Source organism: Aythya ferina, assembly GCF_964211825.1.
Source record: "Aythya ferina genome assembly, chromosome: W".
In the NCBI taxonomy this organism is placed as follows: Eukaryota; Metazoa; Chordata; class Aves; order Anseriformes; family Anatidae; genus Aythya; species Aythya ferina.
The window spans coordinates 8,996,057-9,016,671 of NC_140313.1; the positions used below are offsets into that span (position 1 = coordinate 8,996,057).

A 20,615-nucleotide genomic window follows, 5' to 3' on the forward strand; every position below is an offset into this window, starting at 1 on the left:
TTTAGGGACAGTGTTAACTACAGTCCCTGTCTCCCTTCCTGGAGTGACTGCTGCTGCCACGGGTACAATATTAGGATTATAGGGAGCATAACTTGGCTCCTTCTCTGAAAAAGGAAGCTTATTGTTTACACATAAACGTAAAGCCTGAATTTTCATCAGACCCGTATTTTGGCCAAAATACTGCTGTTTCCTTAATTGGTTCTTTTGTCCAGACTGATACACAATATTTAACCTTTTTTTTTTTTTTTTAATTATTTTTCTTTTACAATCCCTCTAATTTTGGGATTATGTTTCCAATTTCTTATCATTCTTCAGGAAGAACTATTGGTAGGCACTCTCCCAGGGATATCTCCCTGTCCCCTGGAACTCATATTTTCCCATTTTTCCTAACCCTCGCCAGTATGTGCTGCAGAAATTTCCCTTCTGCAGTGTACCACACACCAACGTACTGAAAAATGGGGGTGTACCGCCAAGCACTTCCCCGTGCAAGCGTTACCGCACACCTATGAGTTTACCAGATTCCCTGGAACTCGTATTTCCCATCTTTCCTAACCCTCGCCAGTATGTGCTACAGAATTTTCCCTTCTGCAGTGTACCACACACCAACGTACTGAAAGATGGGGGTGTACCGCCAAGCACTTCCCTGTGCCAGAGTTACCGCACACCTGAGTTTACCAGATTCCCTGGTGTACTTCCAAGCACTTCCCCGTGCCAGAGTTACCGCACACCTGAGTTTACCAGATTCCCTGGTGTACTTCCAAGCACTTCCCCGTGCAAGGATTACCGTACACCAGATTCCCCTGGTGTAGTGCCAGCACTTCCCCGTGCAAGGACTTACCATACACCAGATCACCCGACCCCCAAGGCAATACTTAATATTTCTTACCTTGGTCTGTGCACAGAGTTACCGGATCGATTCTTAAAAACCCGGAGTGCCTACCTTCTTCCTTTCCCCACTACTTCACGGATCCTGCCTCTTTAATCAGTCTTGGGTCCTCTGTCAGCTCTCCGCAGAACCACCCCTGTCGATGGGACCGCCGAAATCAGCAGGGCATGCCTTCCTGCTGCTGTGGCAGTGAGGCTCCCCAGTAGGTGACTGGATCCCGGACGAGCCCCCAAATTGCGAGAAACACTCCGTAGCCAATAACTTAGGCTCAGGCGAGGATCTCAGTGAAGTAGTAATTTATTCGCGATTGCAATGGCGGGCACCCCACAAGCAGGAGAGAGCGCATCTACTAGTTCCAAAACACAGTTTATATACCTTATGATGGCAGGACCCTCCCCTGTTTCCCCACTGAGTGGGTAATCCAGGTTCACAATCTATCTGATGCTTCACAAACAATGCATGGCCTTCATTTGCCGGCCTGTTAAATTTCAAATTTCTTTTGACATTTTTACTGCTTGAAGTGGTAATGTTTCTTCACTTATCTGACTTGACTTGACACTGTGATTTTCACCTAATTGTCCTAAGGAGTCTGATTGTCTGCATTTTACAAGGTCGCCTGCTAAACTTTCTTATCACTGTAAGCATATCTCAGTACCACATTCCCTCCTTCTAAACAATGTAACTCTGCAAAAACAACATTTCTATTCCCACAATGAGGCGATCAAAGTGCCTGTTCCCGTCCTGGTCTCCATTCTGCCAGCCTGTTCCTCTTCACTCCTTTTTCCTGCTTCTTTATTGATGACATAACTTCATTCTATCATGTTGCTTTTTTTTTTTTTTTTTTTCCCCTCGAGGACAGGCTCCCCTCTTATACCCTTCTTCCTACAGCAGTTCTTTTCAAAACAACTTTTCATTGGTCAAACAACTTTGAATATAACAACAACAGCAAACACCCAGAAGCTTCCATGCCTTAACGGCTGCAAGCAACCCGAGACTGCATGGAGTCTCCTGAATCACCCTTCTTTGTTCCCTCTAAACTCTTTTACATTCCTGATGGCCTCGTCGTTAAGAGTCTAATGTTATCTCAATCATGGGGTTTTCCAACCCCCATGGCCACATTCCTAAATCTCCCCCTTCTTTATTAATATCTACCATTTTCTTGACACGAATTACCTCTCCATATATAACACAAATATGTTCATAGAAATTAAATATGTTGGTCAGAAGTCACTATCTCTACTGGCAGAAGGAAGGAATACCTGATACAGCTGGGGTTTAATTTAGTAATAATTGGAACATTTCACTTAAAAGCCAGGCTTGATGCACCACTTCCTGTAATATGCAAGAATTTGCTTAAAGAAAGAAAATTGTAATTTAGATCACCTGAATTTGAAAATTATTGCTGTTTTATTGAAGTTGATCAGAGATAGATGGTTGGTTCCTCTCAGCATGATAAATTTCATTGATGTTGTAACCATGTCAGAGGGCAAACACATTGGAAGGAGGCCTCTGTTTCTGTTGACTTTAAATAATTCCTGTGTTAGCTTCATGGTAGCTTGCTTAGAAAAGACAAATTGGTCGGGTAGCCAGATAATCTGAAGCAGATAACTGTTCCGTTAAGGTGAAATTAAAGCAAAAGTGGCTGACTGATCCCAATATTTAAAGATTTCAACTGAAGATCATGCTTAGAGGTGCTATCATTCTTCTTTCAAATCCAGATCCCAGAAAGCCCTGTCCACTTGAATTCTGAGAGTTCTTAACTCGATCATCCAGTTGAGAAGACTGTGATTTTTTTTACAGTAGTTAAGGCTGATTCTGTTTAAGCTGGGAGGATGTCAGAATAGCAAAAGTTTCTGGGATCAGAGGAAACCTGGTTCTTACCCAAGGCTACTTAATAGCATTCAAAGTTTCTAGAAGAGTTCAGCCATTCTATTCCCAATCAAACTAGGTAGTACTTCAAAGCTGAAGTTTTTGTCTATGTTGTAACAGAAAATGTCATGTATCACGCTACTTTTACTTTTAATTAAATACCCATTTGATTTGTTAAGGCAAACTGTGCCTCAGCTATTCACTTGTTTTTATTTTTGAATCAATTATTTGATTTGGTAGAGGATAACATAATATTATTGATGTTTTCCATTTTGTTCTTTGTCAGTTTAAAGCTATGAATAGTTCTTGACGTTACATCCTTGAATGATGTAAGAAAATGTGATAGACTGATTTGGTGAAAGTGCATCTTATTTTTATCATTTTGTCTAGATCTTTATTTGCATTCCTAGCAGGATACTTTTTTGTTCTTATGATGGTGAGGAAACATTAGACTGCCTCTGGCTCCCAAGGCCTGTTTAGGGATGTGCTGCTGCGTGCTGCTGCCTACTGCCGTAACCAGGGAGAGGTACCGCTGCTATGAAGCTGTCTTAGTTTCAGCTAGGATAGAGTTAATTTTCCTCCTAGTAGCTGGTAGAGTGCTATGTTTTGGATTAGGATGAGAAGACCACTGATAACATGCTGATGTTTTAATTATTGCAGATCAGTGCTTACACCAAGCCAAGGACTTTTCAGCTCCTCGCTCTGTCCTGCCAGTGGGCAAGCTAGGGGTGCAGCAGGAGCTGGGAAGGGACAGACCCAGGACAGCTGACCCAAACTGGCCAAAGGGGTATTCCATACCATCTGACGTCATGCTGAACAATATATAGGGGTGGCTAGCTGGGGTGGGGGATGCTGGCTGCTCGGGGTTAGGCTGGGCATCAGTCAGCGGGTGGTGAGCAATTGCATTGTGCATCACTTGTTTCGTACACATTATTAATAGTAATACTGTTATCATTATTATTATTATTTTCCTGTCTTAATAAACTGTCTTTATCTCAACCCACAGGGTTCACTTTCCTGTTTCTCTCCTCCATCCCAGAGAGGGAAGGGGGAGGGTGAGCGAACGGCTGTGTGATGTTTAGCTGCCGGCCGGGTTAAACCACAACAGAAGCACTTGCCACCCTCGCGGGGAAACCCTAGGCACCCCACGGCAGGGAAGAGGGGAGGGGAAAAGGCGGATGCTCACCGTCCCAGGGCCTGGTAGCCTCCATTTTGAGAGCCATCAGACAGACGCCTGCCATCTAGCTACGGACCAGCCCACACCACACTTCGTTATAACTGCCAGCAGGATAGGGGGAGACGGCAGTAGAAGAGGAAGGTGAGGGCGCTTGTGTAATAGTGAGTGGTGGTGGACTGGGTGGAGGATTGCTTGCGCTCCTGTCGCAGTTCGGAATTCACAGTGCGCCTGCGCATTGACGGAGAGGAGGGCGGTGTCCGGCCCTGTGTTTTGAACGGCTCAATGCGGTGAACTCACAATTTGGCAGGAAGGTGAGGAGGCCTCTATTCTGGAGGTAGAGCTTGTGTAGAGAGAGGGGGATCCAAATGTGGCAGAGGCAAGCAGGAGGCAGCAACACTGACGGCGGAGGAGGGCAAACGAGACGAGGAGAGCAGCTGTTCCCGCTACTGCCGCAGAGAAGCTGAGTGGCCTGGCGAGGCAGGAGGGCTGCTGAGGCTGCAATTCCGGCAGTCCTGGTCTGCTCGCCTGGCAGTCCCGACCTCCTATTCCCCCGGCAGGTAAGTGAGTGGTGAACGCTAGTGGGGGGAGAGCGCGTGGCCCGTGGCGTGGCATGGCTTGGCCTGGCCTGGCCTAGCCTAGCAATGCCTAGTAATGGGCAGAGCCAGAGGGAGTCGCTGTGAGATGAGCTGGAGCCACCATTCCTAGCTTTCCCTCCCCTGAGGCTGATGTTATTTATATACTTGCAGTGTTCAGGCTCTGTTACCCTTCCTTCTTCGGCGCCCGCCTCGGCGGCCCGCCCGGAAACCGCGGGAAGTGGGCGAGAGTGGGGCTGCGGGGCTCTCGGGCTTATGTTGCCGTCTCTCTCTCTTCTCTTCCCCCTTAGTGCCCCGGCTCTTTAGCAACCCCCGCCCTTTCGGTCTTCGGAGGGACTGCTGTCCTCTGGCACGGTGTCTGTGTATCCATCCCCATCCCCCGCCGGAGGGGAAGGATTTCGGCTGCATATCTTTCCCCCCTTCCCTCTACGGAGCTATTGTATTGTGGGCTGGGGCCCACCGAGGGTCTCTCAACCTCTCTGTCGATAGCGCACGTTGGGGGAGGGAGGCATGCCTCCGCCCTTCCCCCCTTCCCGTCGCGAAAAAACAAGGCGAAGGGGGTGTGAGGGTGGCGGCGGGGCTCGGCTGCGTCACAGCGGCTAGAAGGTGTAGCTGGGAAAGTCGCCGCCGTGCTAACGCGCTGGGCTGGCTGCGCTGGGACTGCACGCACCGCTACCTGGGGCACCCAGGGCGTATGTGTATGCGCGCGCTCCGCTTGGGCTTTGCGGGATTCCTTTGTCTGCTGCTGCCTCTGCTTTCTCCCCCTCCTTTCTTTCCCCTTTCTCCCAGACTCTAAGCGCTGCTGCAGGTTTGTAGATACTGGACCAACACTTACAACATGGCTGACGCTTTGCCCTGGTTCTCCATTAGGCTCTCCTTCTCTGTCTCTGCCGCTTAGTCTCTCCTCCATTAAGGGTTTTGTTTCTTCGCCCTCATCTGCTGTCAAAAAAAAAAAAAAAAAAAAAAAAGGAGGAAAAACAATGCACCGTCCTTATTGCGTGCGTGGTGGGATTTCAAGGGTAAGGATCCTCGCTTTGAAAGCTTTCTCCTTTCGTTTTGTTGTAAACAACAAAACGAAAGTTAAAATCAGAATGGAGTTGGGAACCTGGCAAGGCCTGGAAGGTGGGCTGGTGGGGGAGAATTAGCTGAGTCCTGCTGAAAGAGGATAGAGTGGAATTCTTTTATCTTTCTTTTTTTGATGTGTGTGTGATGTGCCAAATATACTGGCTGAGATGAAATACCACCGTATTACACTTGCAGAATGATCTAGTGCTGTTTCTTTAACTTTAGGATGTAGTTCAGAATAAGGTATCAACTCAGCACAGTTGAAAAAAAAATTGAGCTAATCATGTTAGAATAGACACTGTGTAGGTAAGAGCAGTAGCTTTTTTTTTTTTTTTTGGGGGGGGCGGCGGGGAGGGTGGTGGTGTCTTGGCTTTTCCTGTATCTCCTTGTCAATATCTTAAATAGCTCACAGCTCATAGTAGACAAAACTGGAATTAACACTTGCTGTGTCTCTTTGCATTGCTGGTTTTCTGTCACAGATTACTTTGCCCTAGTGATGACGATAGCGCAAAATAGGTGCCTTTTTCTGTTAAAAGGAATACTTTTTTTTTTTTCTTTAAAAGACAAAGCATTGTGAACTGAAGTGTGATACTGAACTGCAAGACATTGTGTTTCTGACCTAATACAAGGCAAATGTTCAGTTCAGCACCACCAACCTGTTATTCAGAGCACCTCCTGGTCTCAATGAAAATATCTTTGTGAAATATCTTTGTGTATATATAATATGTTTATAAATATTTTATAATTTACTATATATTAAATGTGTGTGTGTGTGTATATATATATAAAATGTAAATGGTATAAAGCCCAAATAACATTCAAATGTTGATTTGGGGGGGGGTTGTAGATCTAGATTTTAACTGAAGGATGAATGCTCAAGGTGCAAAGAATGTGTTGCTTTCTAGATGTGTTACTGTAACTCATAGTAAATGTTTTATTTTCAAAGATTGTATTTAAAAAACAGTCTTTATTCAAAGCACATACCAATTGATAGTCATGACTATCAATCTGAGCAGTGTCCTAAAGTAATGTTTTAACTCTTCATTGTCAACTTTGCTTTGGAAGCTTCTAGTGGAGAAGCATTGATATAGCATAATCATTGTTTTTACTGATATAGAAGTAAGTAGTTACCTAATTCTAGCATTTAAGTGTAGTATCATATATGAATACTCTTAGTTTTTTAATTTGTGACTGTTTTTTCTTCAATTTTTTCCATTCCCATTAACAATTCTCGATTACCTGGAGGAGAAAATAAATGATAATATTGAGTTTGCAACAACATAAAACTTGAATGGAGTCATCCAAATTACATTTTAGAATGTGCATCTGTGTCACAGATCCCGAGCTATCTGTAATACTTCTAGATAGTGAAGTCTGAGGGAGTGTCTGTAATCTGATATATTAGTGGATTTGTGCAGCAGTCTTTTTACTTTCAACGAACTATCCAACAAGGTAATACTGGTAAAACAAACAAACAAAAAAAACCCAACACAATAGAATAGTTTGATACTTTGTCATTCATTATGATAGTGACCAAATGTTGAAATTATTGCTAACTTTCTTATTAAAAGCGTGAAATGATGAGATATGCAGTTTCTCCCTCTGAATAGTCTTTTTGATGCTTAAGCAAGTTATCTTGCATGCAGAACTAAAAATAAACAATTAGACAAAAACATACAATTCACCACCAAGAATCCATTTAAATAATGGGTTTAAAGTGGAAATATTTCACTTTGAAATAGTCATGATGGGTTTTTATTCTAGTATACTGTAATTTTCTTGCTAGAGTTTATTTTTTTGGTAAAGTTCAGCTCTACACGCGAGAAAAATCTCAGTTTTCTTCAGACAGGATCTTCTGTGAAGCTATTTTATTCGCGATTGCAATGGTGGGTGTCCTGCCAATTAGGAGCGCATTATAGTAAACAAATAACCTTTTATTCCCTACTATCCGATGCCAGATCACCTCCCATGTTTCCTCATTGGCTGAGTATTACAGGTTCACAAGCTACTCAATAATCCTCTATACCATATATTTACAATTTTTCTTTTTTTCAACCCTTTAATTTCTCCCTTTTCCTTTTTTTTCCCCTTATGTTTTGAGAGCCTGTGATCTTTGTTTTACTGTTCCCACACTGCTCATCCTGTTTTTCTCAGTCTTCTACCTTATTTTGGAACAGTGAGGCCTTCTACTGTCCATTTATCTACTTAGCATTTCTTCTTGTTATGACTACACAACTACCTTGGAATACAGAAAATTAGTTCTCTACTGCAAAAACATAACTTAGTTTCTTGCATACATTATTAGCTTTATAAATATTTCTTGTTTATAGCATCTTTGCTATAACTTGTGATTGTGTTCCTTTGAATGATACTTAGAAGGTTTTTCTTCCTGCCTTGGTTATCTAGATGAGTTTGTCAAAAACCAATATTGTTGGTCTTCCTTTGGGTCCCATGGGGAGTTGATCTAGTTGAAGAATCTGCAAAATCTTTGTACCTTTGGTGCCAAGTAGTGAAGACACTCCAATATTTTGGTCCTTGTGGGTAATTTTAGGCTATGCTTAGCCAAATCAAAAACTATAGTTATTATTAACATTGTCTCTTTCAAAATTGTTTGCTTGCTCATATTGTGAAATGAGGTGGGGGATTGGGGGAAGACTTCAAGAAATGTACAGGCTCTGTGATAGACATGCTGAGAGATGTTAGAAATAAATTGATTACTTCTTACGAGAAATATTTTTCAGTAAAACTGATCACGGAACAAATCATGACTGAATGTAGTACTAAATATTTGTGAAATTTCCAACTAAAATATGAAGTCCTGAAGGTAGCAAACATTTTTGGTCCATCTTATACGTTAATATTTTCCTATATTTTTCTTATGAAAAATGTTCTTCTATTGACTTATCTGTAGCTTTCATTGCTAACTGTTGCCAAGTTGAACTCTGATATGTTAAGATTTGTAAATATCATACTGATACAATAGGCCTTTTAAAGCTGTTTAAATGTAATGCATTATTTGCTTAAGTTTTGACAAATGAAACAGCTTTCAATAAGATTGTGTTCTCTGAAGGAGAGTAACAACCAGTCTTTTTAGATATTGAAGTCTGCTGTTGTAAACTTCTTGTGCTTTGCCCCCCCCCAATTGTTTGTTAATATGGTAACTCATTTTCTGTTTGGGTGGTCAGATAGCTTGTTTCTAATAGGTGCTAGGGTTTTTGTTTGTTTTCATTGTATTAGTACTCTTTGGAATTTGGTAAGCTTATAGTTTGAAGGCAAATAGTGACCTTTCTTGATGTTGCTTTTCCTAATTGCTACTTTTTCCATATCAAGATGAGGCCCACTTGCTATCCAAAGCAAATGCTGCCTACATGTCATCATACCATGTGACATAAAGGAATGGGGAATGCGACCTTTCTTATATGAACATCCAGACTGTTTCCATATACATCTCCATGACAAAGACAGGTGTTGAGTTTCTTGAAAAAGTGTAGTTAATCTGTATTTTATCTGTGAACAGTGAAAAACAGGCCTGGGATCACTGAAGTAGTTTTCAAATAATAATGAAATTATTTAATTAAATGACATACAGTAATTATTATTTTTACCATGTGAGAGTGGTTGGATTTAACTTAATCTAAAATGTGAATTTGGTTATTGGCTTTGTTGTGCAGAATTTAGGAGGTGAATTGATTTAGCTATTGGAGAGGTTGAGGAGAATATCTTTTTATATTTATTTTATGTAATGTAGGTTGTAAAATTGCTATAAGTCCATGTTATGTGATGTTTGACTTGCTTTACTTGGTAACTATATATTTCAGCAGTTTGTGGATCCATTACAAATTGTTGCTATTAACCATGGTGACTATATTAGACTTAAATGTTACCTAATTTCATTCTAATATGTGCAGTTATGTTATAATAGTTATTAATAATAGTTATTAATTAACTGTTATGTTTTCTTTATAGACAGATCTCCAAGAAAATACCATTATAAAAGATGAGTTACTGACAATATGCTGTAAACACTTGCAAGTAGGTTTTTATAGTTCTGTCTTCCCCATTAGCTTTTAGTGTTGATTTTTTTTTTTACTTTATTTTTTTAATATTAGTGTTGAATGCTCTTGTGCTATTCAAGTTCTGTGCTTCTATATAGTGGTGAAAGTAGATCTTAATTTCAAGAGTGGAATCTGTGGATTTCAACAACTTAATACATCCTTAACAGATGAGCTGCTGAACTTTAGACCTTCAGTTGCAGGTGGTAGTTTGGATAGAGGAGAACTCTATATTTTTGTTTTTTCATTAATATTCCAACTGTTTTTATATTGATGACTTATAGTAGCCTTTTATAGGGAGAACATTTATATCATGGTGATCAGCTGTTGAATCTACTTGCCATCTTTGGAGTTAACAAATCAAATTGATTGAAATCCCCTCCCCCAAATCACTAAACTTTTCTTGCCCACAACATGTCTGTCTTTTTTTCTTGCTATCCTTTTTCAAATGCTGTGTCAAATATAATGTACTATACTGAATTTTAGTAGATGTCTCTTATATGCATAGAAAACTACCTATCATACTGATGAGTGTTGTGCCTATGTTCCTTATGTTTGGAGAGTAGACTTTTTTTATTCATTTTTCTGGGAGTGATACAAATAATGAAAATAGGCTTTGAAGATGTAGGTTGTCTGACCTGTATTTTACTCAAAACAGTCAGTTATGTCTGTATGATTCTGGACCTGTTCAGTCAAAATATATGCTGACAGGAATATCTTTTCAAAAAAAAAAAAAGGCTAATCAGAAAATTCTGCCTGTCTGTAGAATATTGCCCAGGCTTATTGGTGTTGGAATAGTGAGTGACTGTAAATCAGCAGGGGATTGCTGAGACTGGGTGTGAGCAGGAATGTGATTTAATTAACATGCAGGAATGTGAATTGATTAACATGCATATCTTGCTTATCTGGCCAAAGTACAGGACAGTTGTTGGAGATTTGCAGTTGAACAATGGGCCCGGGAACTACAACAAATAAGCGGTGTGTGGGGTGAGGCAGGAGCCTCACAACCTGATGTTTCAAGTAAAGCCGGGAAAGCAACCTGTCTCTGTACTGAAAGTTGGTCTCACCTCCCCCTTCCTCTTGATCAAACAGTGCAACAAGCCTTGCTGAGAGCTAGTCACATGATAAATGACTCGGTCCCACCTCACCAGGAGTGTAAATCTAGTATTCAGAATCCTTTTTTTTTTGGGGGGAGGTATAGAGGATGAGAACTCCAATTATCAGGTGGGTTGACAGGCCTGGACCTCTCTCCTTCCCAAGCAGGGGTGCCTCTTGGTAAGACTTTCTTTCGCCTCTGACTGTCAGATGTTACCTGGGAAAATGTTGATAACTAAAGTGCTATACTATTAACTTCAGCTCAATTATTGCAGTAAGTGAATTTATCAGTGGCAATTCTGAATCTGTGATATCTGTCACCTTAATAAATTACCTATCTTTACAGCTTTGTGAAACTGTCTCAGTGAAAGTCCTTGGCAGGGCTCTGAAACAGGCAAACATTGACTCTAATAAGTGGCTATACCGATAATCCTTTAAACATAAACCGTTGGCCAAGTCTGGGACTAGGAATTGATCCAGCCGCACCTAGGTTCCTCTCTGAGTAGGAGTTTAGAAAGCAAGGGGGTTCTTTCTGAACCTCGTGACTCAATGGGAGGGCCTCCCTCATCCATATACCCTTAACACAACAGTATAAAATAATAGTGTCATGTGGCACAAATACTCTTAAAAAATCTGGCTCTTAAATACTTTTAGAGTTAGGGAGTACACAGGTGTTTGACATATTTGGAAACTGGAAAGTATTGGGCCCTTATGGGGTAGGGGGAGCATCCACAAAGGCTAGCCTTAGATCCCAGAGGTTCATGTCTTAATCACTGAAGGAAGAAGGTAAAGGCTTCTTTAGAAGTGAATATGAATAGAAATCTTTCTTGGTCCACTGACTGCTGAGGGCACCTCAGGTTACATCTCTTCTTATCTTCTGTTCCACAATCTCATTAGTAGAAATATACTTTATTGTTATGTGTCAGCCACAAGACAAAGAGCAAGCAACCTCTTTTCTGATTCGTGCACTGTCTTAACAGTTTGATTGTTTAAAGTTGGTTGGGGGTGGGGGGTTCACTTCTACCCTCAGTTATAGCTGTGTTGGCTTGTATAGAGAGGACAATGAGGCAAACGTTACTTAATATGTCTAGGGGTGTAGCTGTATTAATAATGGATGAAAAGTACATTTTAAAACGATAACAACTTGAGACAGGATTTTTTGCTGTGAATGAACATCCTATCTGAGGCCTCTGTCCATGCTTATAGGAGACTGTTCAGATGGGGGTATCTAGTTGAAATACGAAGCAGGGATAGGTGGGTTGGCCCTGGCTGGCAGACAGAGTCTTACCCAGCTGCTGTTCCCCCCACCCACCCCAGCGTGATGGAGGGGAGAAAATAGGAAGAATAGGAGCAAGAAAGCTTGTAAAGACAGAGTGAACACTTAACAATTATTGTCATGGGCAGAACAGACTTAACTTGGGGTGTTTTAACTTATGGAAATACTTTTTCTTCTCTCTTTTTTCCAGGCTCAACCTCATTCCAAACTCCTACCCTTGTGTTGCTGCTTTCTTCTCACACTTTTTCTCTGCTCTGGCATAGGTTCTCCACAGGCTGTACACCTTTCAGAAATATTTGCACTGGTGTGGGTCTTCTATGGGCTGCAGTTCCTTCAGGAATATTTGCTCTGCTATGCAACTCTTCCTCTTTTGACCTTGGTGTTCACTCTGTTTTCTACTCCTTCTTGTTCTCTCTTCCTCTGGTATTTTCTCCCACTTTTAAAATATATTTTTATATTCTTCAAGACAGAAGTACCTCCATAATTTCCTGTTTTTTTTTTTTTTTTTTTTTTTCTCTATTTGGGCTGCATGTACAATAAATAGAATAATTTAGATGCAGAAATTTTTGGTAAGAGTTTAAGAAATGAATGCACATCTTATGTAGGATAAGCAAGGTATGGTAGGGAAAAGAGATTCCGAGATGGTCTTGATTCTTAGTCTTGACTTCCTTTTTGGCCGCCATTTTTTTTTTTTTTTTTTTTTTTTTTACCTTTTTGTTAATATAGGACAAGAAGAATTAAATGTTTGATGGAGGCATTTTGCTTGTTTGTAGAGGCAGTTCATATACTCACTCATGTAGCTGTTCTCTGAAAGTATATTTTTCCACGGTGGAAAATATAGCCCACATGTGGGCTACAGCCCAGTCCTAAATTTATCTGTAGTCAGACAATCAGTCCTTAATGTGCACCGTGAAATCTCCTCAACATAGCTGTTGTTCCAAGATGATAGTCTGGGCTGTTTTTCATTCTTTGTCTGCTACCAGCTCAGAGCAGATTTCTGCAGGTTTGCTATCAGGCAAAGTCGTTGTGGCCAGTGATTCACATAAAATTTGCCAAAACTAGGGTAAAGCTCATTGAAATGAGCTAGAACTTCATAAATGACCTATCAAGTGGCCTAAGTTTATATGTCACAATACCAAAACGTCTATCTGGAAGTATGTTATTACTCCATCATTGTTAAATTTTAAAGTATTTTTGCTTCATAAGGCTCATTTGCAATGGTAACAAAAGCTTTTCTGAATTTTGGGAAGGAAAGTGTGTAACCTATTAGAACAGAAGTGTTTTTCTTAAATACAGTGAGGTATGGCAGGGGGAACTTTATCAGAATAGGTGTCTGGCAATTGTATATGGCTAATAATCTGTAGTTCCCTGCAAAATCTGCTAACATATGTTTTTTTTTCTGGTATTCTGTATAAAATCCAAACTTTTAAAAACTCCTGATTTTTATAATGCTTGTGTTTATTACAACAGTAAATCTTTTACAAAAAGTAACTAGCAAGTTTGGGAAATGCCAGTATAGCTTCTAATAGTATTGACTGGTTTTGGTGGTTGATAGGCGCTGAATAAATAGGAAGATGCAGTGAGTTAATTCCTTAAATTATTAGCAGGAAGGAAAACTTATTTGGTAACCTTGTACCATATGTGAATTAAACAGCGATGCATCTCTTGGGTTGATCTTAAAAAGGATAAAGTAGCTTTGTTTCTTTGATAAGCTACCCTTCTTCAAATCAAAAACATGGCTGGCTTTAGCCCATTTAAGGAAGCCGTAGTGTAAGAAACAAAGAAACTATAAATGCACACTGAGAGGTCGTTTTCATTAGGAAGGTTAGTTTTTTTCAGTTGTTGATGATTCTTGTAGGTGGAACTTCTTGCATGGTCTCCTGGGAAGTTCTTATGAACCATACTTGGCATATCCTTGGATTAGCTTTCATTCAAATTCTATTAGTGATTTAAAAGATAAAATATAGATATGCTAACAAAATTTGAAAGAAGCATTTTTGGGCTGTATGCTTGAAAATAATTGGGAAGTACAGAAAGATAGTAAACAGAAAACACAAAACTTGGAAAATGTGGCTTAGCTATAATCAACCTTCTATCAAGAAAACAGCTTAAAGTAGATGATCATTTTGAGGACTCTTTGAAGCCTACTTATCTGTGATGCTATTTCGTTATAGATACTATAGGGAGGGGGAGTGCACTTGATATGTTTCTGAAGCCTTCAGCATACAGAATACTTCAGGAATAATTGGAAAAGCTGTAGACTGATGTAGATGTTTTTATGAAAAGTGTTGCTTTTTTGTACGAGTTACTAGCATTTCTGGAAAAAAGTTAATAAAATACTGATAAAATTCAAATACAACTTGAGAATTTAGTTAAGGTATATTGTTTTGCATAACCATTTTTAAAGAATGGTTTAAGGTTATATAGATCATGTTGTTTACCGCTGAGGAAAGTCTTCTCCTTTCACTTTTCTCCAAAAAAGCTAAGATATCATTTTTCTAATTCTGTATGAAGAGAATTGAATGGTGTGATCACCTCATCTTGCTTCTGAGGGCCAGGATTAGCATACTTCATTAGGGGGACTATCTACGTAATGGCAGAACTAAGTGTTAAGGCTACTAATGGAGGAAACAAAAATCCACCAAGTTGTCAGTGAAGCCGTAACTTAACTTCCCAGGACACTGGCAATTAAGGGAATAGAAAGGAGAGAGGTTTTTCTACCAACTCTTATTCATCTTTTTTATGTCACTGTAGGAGGGATGTTTGCTGGATTCGTCCATAACTTTACCAATACAGGAAAAACATCCCTTTAATGCTTCTCACAGCAACAAGATTATGTTAAATCACAATGTTAACTTTCCTTAATGATTATACTGTTCAATGTATTGTTCACAGCTGGAATCTTCTGCACCTAGGAGGATGTTGATGATGCCTGAAGCATTTTCAATACCAGTAGCTTTTGTTATCACAGGCTGTCTGCTATACACAGGAAGAAGTCATGTCTCAAAAGTCATGTCTCAAACTTGAAGAAAGACGCTATTAGAAATGAGAAAACACTAAAAGAACCATTTCTCTGAGAGCTTGAGCTGCAGAAAACAGGGTAGAAACTAACGTGTAGTTAGTAGTTGCATGTTTACAGTACATACTGTTTCATCAAAGCAACGAGTGAATGGTAAGCAGGTCTGAAAGAATATGCAGTAAAAGACAAAAATGTCTTTTTATACATAAACAAGAAAAGGAGGACTGAAGAGAATCTCCATCCTTTACTGGATGCAGGGGGAAACGAGATAGGAAATGAGGAGAAGGATGACGTACTTAATGTCTTCTTTGCCTCAGTCTTTAGTAGTAAGGCTAATTGATCTTGGGGTACCTAGCCCTCTGAGCTGGAAGACAGAGACAGGGAGCAAAATGAAGCCCTTCCAAGGGGAAATTGTTAGCAATCTACTACACCACTTGAACACACCCAAATCTATGGGGCCAGATGGGATCCACCGAAGGGTGCTGAAGGAACTGGCAGAAGTGCTCACCAGGCCGCTTTCCATCATTTATCAGCAGTCCTGGCTAACTGGGAATGTCCCAGTTGACTGGAGGTTGATGAATGTGATGCCAATCTGCAAGAAAGGTAGGAAGTAGGATCTGGGGAATTACAGGCCTGTCAGTCTGACCCCAGTGCCAGGGAAGGTCATGGAGCAGATCATCTTGAATGCCATCATGCGGTATGTATAGGGCAACCAGGTGATCAGACCCAGTCAGCACAGGTTTCTAAAAGGTAGGTCCTGCTTGACTGACTTGATCTCCTATGACAAGGTGACCCGCTTAGTGGATGAGGGAATGGCTGTGGATATTGTTTACTTGGACTTTTTACACAAAGCTTTTTACACTGCTTCCCACAGCATTCCCCTGGAAAAACAGGCAGCTCATGGATGGACGGGTGTAATGTTTGCTGTTTAAAAAGCTGTCTGGGTGGCCAGGCACAAAGGGTTGTTGTGAATGAAGTTAAATCCAATTGTTGTCTGGTCACAAATGACGTTCCCCAGGGCTCAGTATTGGGTCCAGTTTTGTTTAGTATCTTTATTGATCATCTTGATGAGGGGATTTAATAAGTTTGTGGACAACCCTTAATAAGGTTGACACCCTTTAACAAGTTTAATAAGTGGACAATACCAAGTTAGGCTTGAGTGTTGATCTGGTGGAGAGTAGAATCATAGAATATCCTGAGTTGGAAGGGACCCTTAAGGATCATCAAATCTTGACACCGCACAGGTCTACCCAAAAGTTCAGACCATGTGACTAAGTGCACAGTCCAATCTCTTCTTAAATTCAGACAGGCTCGGTGCAGTGACCACTTCCCTGGGGAGCCTGTTCCAGTGTGCAACCACCCTCTCTGTGAAGAACCCCCTCCTGACGTCAAGCCTAAATTTCCCCTGCCTCAGCTTAACCCCGTTCCCGCGGGTCCTGTCACTAGTGTTAATGGAGAAAAGGTCTCCTGCCTCTCGACACCCCCTTACGAGGAAGTTGTAGACTGTGATGAGGTCTCCCCTCAGCCTCCTCTTCTCCAGGCTGAACAGGCCCAGTGACCTCAGCCGTTCTTCGTACGTCTTCCCCTCCAGGCCTTTCACCATCTTCGTAGCCCTCCTCTGGACACTCTCCAACAGTTTCATGTCCTTTTTATACTGTGGTGCCCAGAACTGCACACAGTACTCGAGGTGAGGCCACACCAGCGCAGAGTAGAGCGGGACAATCACCTCCCTTGACCTACTAGCGATGCCGTGCTTGATGCACCCCAGGACACGGTTGGCCCTCCTGGCTGCCAGGGCACACTGCTGGCTCATATTCAACTTGCTGTCTACCACGACCCCCAGATCCCTCTCTTCTAGGCTGCTCTCCAGCGTCTCATCGCCCAGTCTGTACGTGCAGCCAGGGTTTCCCCTTCCCAGGTGCAGGACCCGGCACTTGCTCTTATTGAACTTCATGCGGTTGGTGATCGCCCAGCTCTCCAACCTATCCAGATCCCTCTGCAAGGCCTTTCCACCCTCATTCGAGTCCACAACTCCTCCAAGTTTGGTGTCATCAGCAAACTTGCTCAAAATACCTTCTATTCCTACATCCAGATCGTTTATAAAAATATTGAAAAGTACCGGCCCTAAAATGGAGCCTTGAGGGACCCCACTGGTGACCGCCCGCCAGCCTGACGCAGCCCCATTTACCATAACCCTTTGGGCCCTGCCCGTTAGCCAATAGCTCACCCATCGTATGATGTTTTTATTTAGCTGTATGGTGGACATTTTGTCCAGTAGGATCCTATGGGAAACCGTGTCAAAAGCCTTGCTGAAGTCCAAAAAAATCACATCAGCTGGTTTCCCTTGGTCCACCATACGGGTGATCTTATCATAAAAGGAAATCAGGTTAGTTAGGCAGGACCTACCCTTCACAAACCCATGCTGGCTGGGACCAATGACTGCTTTGTCCCCCAGGTGCGCCTCAATAAGTTCGAGAACCATCTTCTCCATGATTTTACCAGGCACTGACGTGAGACTGACAGGCCTGTAATTGCTAGGGTCTTCTTTCTGACCCTTCTTGAAAATCGGCACAACATTTGCCAGCTTCCAGTCTACCGGGACCTCTCCAAATTCCCAGGATCGATGAAAAATAATTGAGAGAGGTTCCGCGATGACGTCCGCCAGCTCTTTCAGCACCCGGGGATGAATCCCATCCGGACCCATGGACTTGTAGGGATCCAGGTGGAGTAGCAAATCCCGCACACGTTCAGGGTCGGTTGGGAGTTTGTCATCCCCACCGTCCCGGTCCTCCAGCTCAGGGCACCCTGGGTCCCGAAGCCCATCATCGGCATTGAAGACAGAGGCAAAGAAGGCGTTGAGCGTCTCTGCTTTGCCTATGTCATTGTCTGTGAGGAGACCTTCCCTATCAAGGAGCGGCCCTATGTATTCTTTAGTTCTCCTTTTTCCATTCACATATCTAAAAAAAACCTTTTTATTTTCTCTCACAGACACAGCCAGCTTCAACTCTAGGTGTGCTTTGGCCACACGAACTTTCTTCCTACAAACACGAACAGCATCCCTGTATTCTTTCCATGACACCTGGCCCTCCTTCCAGTAGCGAAACACTCTGTTTCCACCTAATCTCCATTAGAATGTTCCTGATCAGCCACGCCGGCCTCCTGCCCCGCCTGCCTGACTTGCGATATTTAGGAATTGCCTGATCTTGTGCTTCTAGGAGGCATTGCTTAAAGAATGACCAGCACTGGTGGACATCGAGGCCTTCAAGAGCAGTTTCCCAGGGGACCTTGCTGACTAGTTCCCTGAGCAGCCTGAAGTCCGCTTTCCCCATATCTAGGGATGAGGTTTTGGTGGCACTTTTCCTTCTGTCACCGTAAATTTTGAACTCAACCACTTCATGGTCGCTATGACCGAGGCGGCCACCAATCACCACATCTCCCACCAGACCCTCTCTGTTTTCTAGCAACAGGTCTAGGAGGGCACCTTTCCTAGTTGGCTCCGTTAGCACCTGCACCAAGAAGTTATCATCTAGGTGCTTCATGAACCTCCTGGATTTGCTCGTGTCAGCCGTGTGGCACTCCCAGTTAACGTCTGGCAAGTTGAAGTCCCCCATAAGGACAAGGGGAGTTAATCTCGAGGCCTCTCTTAGTTCTGTAAAGAATAATTTATCGGCGCTATCGTCCTGGCCAGGCGGTCTGTAATAGACTCCCACAACGACATCCCCTTTATTTGTTCATCCCTTGATCCTTACCCAGAGGCGCTCAACTTTGCCATTGCCGACCTGAAGTTCCACACAGTCCAGCCCCTGCTTCACATACATCGCCACCCCACCACCTCGCCTACCCTGCCTGTCCCTCCTGAAGAGCCTGTAACCATCTATCGCAACACCCCAGTCACAGGACTCATCCCACCAGGTTTCGCTTATGCCGATGATGTTGTAGTTGCGGGACTGGGAAGGCTATGCAGAGGGATCTGTATAGGCAAGATAGATGGGTCATGTACAGTTGTATGGCATTCAACAAGGCTAAATGTCAGGTGCTATGCTTGGGTCATAAAAACCCCATGCAGCAGTATAAGCTTTGGGAAGAGTGGCTGGAAAGCTGCCATGCAGAAAAGGACTTGGGGGTGTTAGTCAACAGCCGGCTAAACATGAGCCAGCAGTGTGGCCAAGAAGGCTAATGTCATCCTGGCCTGCATCAGAAATAGTGTGACCAGCAAGACTAGGGAAGTGATTATCCCCTTCTACTTGGTACTGGTGAGACTGCACCTTGAGTACTGTGTTCAGTTTTGGGTCCCTCACTACAAGAAAGATACTGAGTTGTTGGAAGGTGTTCGGAGAAGAGCAGTGAAGCTGGTGAAGGGACTAGAAACCAAGAGGTCCGAGGGAACTAGGGTTGTTTAGTCTGGAGAAAAGGAGGCTGAGGAGAGATCTTGTTATTCTCTGCAACTACCTGAAAGGACGTCATAGTGAGGTGGATATCGGTCTCTTTTCTTAGATGACAAGTGATAGAATGCAAGGATGCAGCAGGGGAGGTTTGGATTAGATGTCAGAAAGAAATTCTTCCTGGAAGGAGTGATTAGGCACTGGAACAGGCTGCCTGGGGAAGTGGTGGAGTTGCCATCCCTGAATTTATTTAAGAGATGTGTGGATGTGGCGCTTAAGGACGTGGTTTAGTGGTGGACTTGGTAGTGTTAGGTGATGGCTAGACTTGATGATCTAAAGGGTCTTTTCCCACCTAAATAATTCTATGACAGTATTGCTTCTCCATAGAAGGGAGACTGTGTCTATGTTTATTCCTCTTTCACAAAAACAAACAACCCCCCCAAAAAAAACAACAACAACAAAACAAACACACCACTGCTGTGTACTTGTGTGGTAGTTTTACTCGGGTGGGCAGCCGAGCTCCACCACAACCATGCTCTCACTCCCCCTCTCCTCAAAGAGGAAGGGGGAGAAAATACAACACAGAACTCGAGGTTTGAGATGGGAAAGGGAATGGGGAAAAAAAGAAACAAAAGAAACAATAAGTCCGCGCGGAAGCACAGAGAGAAAGAAATAAATTATTCTCTACTTCCCATCAATGAGCAATGTTCGGCTATGTCCTGGGAAGCAGGGCCTCAAAACGCATAGTGGTTGTTCAGGAGGAACAGACCCTCCCCCACGAGAGCCCCCCCTTTTTATTGCTGAGTGTGACATCATGTGTTATGGAATATCCCTTTGACTGGTTTAGGTCAGCTGCCCTGGCAATGTCCCCTCCCCATCACTTGCCCACCCCCAGCCTGCTGGCTCTTGGGGGCTTGGAAGGAGTCCTGATGCTGTGCCAGCACTATGCAGCAATAGCAATAGACACAACGCTGGAGTGATACCAGTGCTGTTCCAGCTATGAGTGTAGAGCATAGCACTGTGTGGGCTGCTGCAGGGAAAGGTGACTCCATCCCAGACAGACCCAACACAACTTGGGACAGGAATTAATTTCCTTTTTGCAGTCTACAACTGATGGTGTTGATGAATTTACTGGCTTTAACTACAAGATAGGAAAACTTGTTTGCTCTTTCTCTAGAAATGTTGGTGATTATTCATTTTG

At 42.6% G+C, this 20,615-nt stretch overlaps 1 protein-coding gene across 2 annotated transcripts in view; it reads left to right on the forward strand.

Annotated features, from left to right (window-relative positions):
- Positions 1-4,085: 4,085 nt before the first annotated feature.
- The window catches only part of LOC311426332 (spindlin-Z), an 85,461-nt gene continuing 68,931 nt past the window's right edge, over positions 4,086-20,615 (forward strand). For both annotated transcript variants that reach the window (XM_084502777.1, XM_084502778.1), the window contains exon 1: positions 4,086-4,489. The gene's annotated coding sequence lies outside the window, so the exon portion shown is untranslated. The remainder of the gene's footprint in view (positions 4,490-20,615) is intronic.